This window comes from Eleutherodactylus coqui, chromosome 7 (assembly GCF_035609145.1).
Source record: "Eleutherodactylus coqui strain aEleCoq1 chromosome 7, aEleCoq1.hap1, whole genome shotgun sequence".
Lineage (NCBI taxonomy): Eukaryota > Metazoa > Chordata > Amphibia > Anura > Eleutherodactylidae > Eleutherodactylus > Eleutherodactylus coqui.
This window is the reverse complement of record NC_089843.1, coordinates 219,035,790-219,041,789: the sequence shown is the minus strand read 5'-3', so window position 1 is coordinate 219,041,789 and position 6,000 is coordinate 219,035,790. Positions and strand designations below refer to the sequence as shown.

At 45.9% G+C, this 6,000-nt stretch overlaps 1 non-coding gene across 1 annotated transcript; it reads left to right on the top strand.

Annotated features, from left to right (window-relative positions):
* The first annotated feature begins 3,063 nt into the window (after window positions 1–3,063).
* On the top strand, window positions 3,064–3,252 carry LOC136573949 (U2 spliceosomal RNA). The gene has a single exon (XR_010786149.1). It is a non-coding gene; the product is annotated as a U2 spliceosomal RNA (small nuclear RNA).
* Window positions 3,253–6,000: the final 2,748 nt, after the last annotated feature.

The window sequence follows — 6,000 nt, the reverse complement described above, 5'->3', positions numbered from 1 at the left end:
GTTCCTACCAGGCCGTTTGCCAGTTTTTTTGGTGGGAGATTTGAACTGTCACCTCCAAGGAGAAAAAATGGATGTGACGGCCAAACAGCTCAACCAGATGACATCTGACCTCCAGTTATTAGATGTAGTAGCATTAGCAAAGGTGAAGCCCGTACCTGACACGTATCATGCGGACAGGGGCGGGGTGCACGCTCGTTTAGACTACATCTTTGTTTCTAAAACTGTTAATGTTAAAAGTTACAGCCAGGAGAGGGTTAATTTTTCAGACCATGAGTGCCTGAAGTGTGTGTGTGAGTTAGAGGATGTCGTGCGGCATGGGAGAGGTGTATGGAAAATGAATGTGAGCCTGCTGGAGGATGAGAGTGTGTATGAGGACTTCAGGAAGGTGTATGAGGAATGGCAGAGAATGAAGAATGACTTTGGGAGTGTCATGGCCTGGTGGGAGTGGGTGAAAGGAAAGATTGGGGTCTTCTTCAGGAAAAGAGGCTACAGGGTGGCTGCAAGGAAGAGAGAGATGTATGCGAGAGTGAATGCTAAACTGAATGTCCTGCATAAACTAAGGGAGGCCGGTGTGAATGTGGATGAGGAGCTGTGTGATGCCAGGAAGAAGGTGAATGAGTGTCTGCGGGAGAGAGGGAAGCAAATCATGTTCCAGGCCAAGTTGGACACAATGGAGAAGGATGAATGTTGCTCACGGTTTTTCTTTAAAAAGTTAGTCAAAAGTAAAACGGATGTGAGTGTGGTGAGGGGCATGGATGGGAAGGAGCTGAAGGGAGAGGAGGTAGCAGAGGCAATCGAGGATTTCTATAGAGACTTGTATAGTGAAAAGATGAGAGATGCAAGTCTAGAGAGGGAGGTGATCGGATCCCTTACGGACAGGATCGCAGAGGAGGATATACCACCATTGGTGAGGGATATAACAGAGGATGAGGTGAGAAAGGTATTTGAGAGCATGACCCGGAATAAAACCCCAGGGATGGATGGATTACCGATGGAATTTTATTTGTTCTTCTGGCCTATTGTTGGTAGTGATATACTGCAGTTGTACCAGTGGATGTGGAGGGAAGGTAACATAGGGTTAAGTATGAAAGAGGGATTAGTGGTATTAATCTTTAAAAAAGGAGATAAATCAGACTTGCGTAATTGGAGGCCTATCACCCTGCTTAATGTGGACTACAAGGGGTACGCCAAGTTGCTTGCCAGTCGCATGAGTAGGGTGATAGCCCAGGTAGTTCAGGAGGATCAGGTATGTGGTGTGCCTGAGCGCTCCATTGCAGGTAACCTAAGTCTACTCCGAGATCTCCTCTGGGATGGGATGCAGAGGGACAGGAGTGTGATGGTTCTTTCCTTAGATTTTGAGAAAGCCTTTGACCGGCTTTCTCATGCCTTTCTGTTTAATGTGTTAGATAGGATGGGTTTCCCATCTAGTTTCTTAAGAGCTATTAGAAGCCTCTATGATGGGATTGGAAGCCAAATTCTACTCCGTGGCTTTGTAACTAACAGGATTAGAGTCTGTTCGGGAGTCAGACAAGGCTGCCCGTTATCCCCGTTAGTATTTATTTGTGCTATGGAACCCTTGTTCTGTATGTTGCGGAGAGATAAATTTATGAGAGGAATGATGGTACCGGGCAGTGGAGGGAAGGCTGTGAAGGCTCTTGGTTACATGGATGACGTCTGCATAGTGACTGAGCATAAAGCAGAGTTGAGCAGAGCTAAACTGCATACAAACATCTTCTGCGGGGCATCAGCTTTCCGTGTGAATTGGGACAAATGTGAGGTGAAGTGCTTTGGAGGAAAGTGTGAAGTGGCAGATGTGGGAGTGAAAGTGGTCAACAGTATAAAAGTATTAGGCATAAAGTTTGAAGAACGCTTGAATGGCCATGAGAATTGGGAAGAAGTAAGAGACAAAATAAACAGAAAATTAGACTTCTGGAAACTGCGAGAGCTAACCTTCACAGGTAAAACACTCATCATCAAATGTGTCATCTTACCAATGCTACTCTACATAGCTAACATTTTCCCACCAAGCTACATGGAGCTCAGGAAAATAAATAGAGTCCTGTTCCTCTTTCTATGGGGGGTCAAAATGGAGAGAGTGAAAAGAACCACAGTGGTAAAGTCCAGACAAAACGGTGGCTTAGGCTTCCCGGATGTCCAACTGTATTTGGCGATTAACTTTATGATGACCGTACTCAGACTCATCCAAGGGGATACTAAAGTGGCGTTCATGACCAAATACATTGGGGGATGGCTACTCTGCAGGTTACAATGGTGTGAGAGGAGGCTGACACAGCCGGTGGCGTTTACTTGTCCAGACTGGTATGTGCGAATGGAAAAGTTTGTGAAAGAGAATGATTTGACTGGTCTGAACAAAAATGAGCTTAGAAACAAAAAGAAGGTGCTACAAATCTGTAAGAGAGGAGAACTGGCAGAAGACATTGACTTACTGACACATGTAGAGGCAGAAAAAGTCTGGGGTAACCTCTCTCGGGAGGACGGGACAAATAGACAAAAGGACATCATGTGGTTAAGTATGCAAGGGGCCTTACCTGTGCGAGAGGTCCAGAAAAAGAGGGACCTGGTGCGCAGCGAAGCATGCCCACGGCAGCGCTGTGGAGGGATAGAGAGTATCCTACATGTCTTCTGGAACTGCGGATTCGCACAACGAGTGTTGGGAAAGTTGAAACCCCTGATAAAAGAGCTCACAGGGCTCACATACTTATCATTTGCCTTTGTGCTTTTTGGTATCGGAGTTACAAATAAAGACAAAAGTCATGTTTTATGGTTATTAATGCTATGTATTAAAGAGGTACTCTGGGACGCACGAAACATCTATGTGTATAAAAGGGAATGCTGGGAGGAAGATGATTGTGTCAGACTGATCCTGAGTCGTCTTTACCTGTGTTACTTATATGATAAAAAGAAGCGAGGAGTAGCTGATGCCGAAGGGATCTGGAAATTCAAGAAATGGAAACACCTTGTAAAGTTATAAGTATTCTCCTTTATTGTGTGATTTGAGTGTAATTTGCAGATTTACAATGATTGAATAACCTGTTTGTGCAAATAAAGTTTATTTTACAATAAAAAAAAAAAAAAAAATCTGTTCTTATCAGTTTAATATCTGATACGTCCCCTATCTGGGGACCATATATTAAATGGATTTTTAGAACAGGGAGCTGGAAAAAGAGCTTGCTCTGTCCACTCCGCGCATTGACCTGGTATTGCAGTACCTCCAGGACCGGTGCACCCCCTTTCCTACAGCAGTTTCCAAAAGCAGAAAAACAACACTGACGAGCAAGAGGTGCAGCGCAGCTGTGGCTGCTTCTGCTGCTAACAAACGAGCACTTTGATTGACACTCAGCCCGTCTGCTGCCGTGGAGCTCGCAACATTGTATCCACTGAGCAGCTGCGTCTGCCAGAGTGTGCACAGCACAGGTACAACTGGAAGCAAAACAACACACACCAGTTCATATGCCAGCCGCACTCTATAGTTCGTACCTACCGCTGCGCTGATAGCCAAGTTGGAAACATCGGGCAGGCACAGCGTATCCTGGCAGCCTGCGTCTGTATGCTCCACGTATTCGGGTCATGGGTGTATGTGCTGGGGGTGCGGTCGTACCTGGGGCCCGGAGCCCTAGGGGGCCCATAAAGTCTCTCTTCCCCACATTGTAAACCAATGCTATCAATGAAGCTTTATAGTTTGGGGGCCCAGTCCCAGACTTTGTACTGGGGCCCCGCAGCTTCAAGTTACACCTCCGGATCAGGATAATGCTAGGCCATTCCAACCAGCCTGTGTGAGTGACCTGCAGTCGCTGGTAGTCGAAAAACTGCAGCGCTCCACGCGGGCTGAGATACACGCTCCACGTGGGATGATCCAGGCCAACGCTTACAGATGGAGCAACACCCGGGGAGCAAAGAACTCCAACGAACGGACGTCTACTTTAAAAGGATGTATTGCTTTATTCAATGCATGGACACAGAAACAGTTCAACCGCTCGCTAAAGACCGCAGTCAATACAGTAAAGAAAGAAATGTGTCTGTTTAATGTAAACTTGCACGGATCTCGTTTGTGAGCCACTGACTGAATGAATGCTGCTGCTGCCGCTGCCGCAGCTGCATGTCTGAAACGTGGTCTGACGTTACATGCACCAGCAGGGATAAGGCCTTGCCTATAAGCATTCCCCAGCTGGCAAAAACGGAACCTCCCTGCCTATTCCTCACCGTGGAAGAACGGAACCTACCTTTTTTTTAAAAAAAAGAAAGCCACAGCAGCAGCCAACTAGATTTTGGTAGGCCGCTGTCTCCCCCTTGTGTGCTGCATTAAAAATGCACTCCGCTAGAAATAACTGATCCACGAAATAGAGCGTAGGGAGAGAATGAGGCTTCGAGATGAGCCGTCAGGCTATGATAAATTGTATCACACCTGGACGATATGGATAGATGCCCGGAGCTCACCCCTATTTACTAGGTGGTTACAGACAGGGACATGTGAGTAACACGTTTAAACCACAATCGTAAAGAGAAACAACAATCCCGGAGCCCGCCCCCCTCCCCCCTTTTTGTTTTATTTTCTCTTTCTCCCGTGTCATAGATACCTACCCTCCCTTACCGCTCCCCCCCCCCCCCCTTCCCCTGTTTGTAGACCTTATAAAATATCACAGACAAACATGATATAGTTCAACTCGAAATTTATTTATTAAGTTTCATTGTCAAAGTTATTTTTACATTGCTTTGAGATAAGGCAAAAGTTTCCCCCCCCCCCTCCATGAAACCAATAAAACCTATATTGAATAAAATAAAAATGATGCAGTTACCGGTAGTTCTGCAGTTGCCGGTAGGTAGTTCTGCAGTTGCCGGTAGGTAGTTCTGCAGTTGCCGGTAGGTAGTTCTGCAGTTGCCGGTAGGTAGTTTTGCAGTTGCCGGTAGGTAGTTCTGCAGTTGCCGGTAGGTAGTTTTGCAGTTACCGGTAGTTTTGCAGTTGCCGGTAGTTTTGCAGTTACCGGTAGTTTTGCAGTTACCGGTAGTTCTGCAGCTTCTTGGTAGAGATAAAGACCATCTCCCGTCTCCCAGCTGCAGCAGAGACTGACTAAAATCGCTGCCAAGCCCGGTATTTATGCTTCTAAATTGATGACATCACAATGGAGTGACATCAGCCTGCCATACACCTGGCTCATGACATCACAAGGGAGTGACATCATCAGCATTCCAAACAGCTGGCTCATTTGCATACAGTATGTCTGTATGACATCACAAGGGAGTGACATCATCAGCATTCCAAACACCTGGCTCATTTGCATACAGTATGTATGTATGTATGACATCACAAGGGAGTGACATCATCAGCATTCCAAATACCTGGCTCATTTGCATACAGTATGTATGCATGTATGTGTCTATCTATCCTATCCTATCCTATCTAATCTATCTTTATTAATTACGTAGAATATAGATATGGATTATTTCTGAATTATAGATTTTGTAGATATAGATTAAAGATAGATTTAAGATTGTGTGTGTGTGTGTCTGTGTGTGTGTGTGATATATATAGATATATAGATATATATCTATATAGATATGTAAAAAAAATATAAAATCTGTAGTTATGTATGTATGACGGGAAAAAAAGGGCTGCTGTATGTTTTTAAGTTCTTCGGATGACCATGCCGTTCTATTATTCTCCTTACTAGGGTCTACTAATGCCGGCCCAGGGAAAGGCAATAAAGCCCTATGGGGCCGAAGCCAATTTCCCTCATTTCAGGTAAAAAGTTTCCATCCGTCCCCACTGGAAATGCGGCCGGCCGAAGAGATCCCTCCAACCGACCGGCCGACGCACCTTCAGAGACAAACTAGTGCTTGCTTCTAGTGTCATCGCCGGCTTAACCATCCTGGGTAGGGAGGTGACGAGTCCTGCAGCAGCAGCAGCAGCAGGCTCTACAAGCCTAGGATGCGTGAGCACGGTGCAAGAGGAAGGACTGAGGGGGGGGAGGGCGCGGTTGAGAA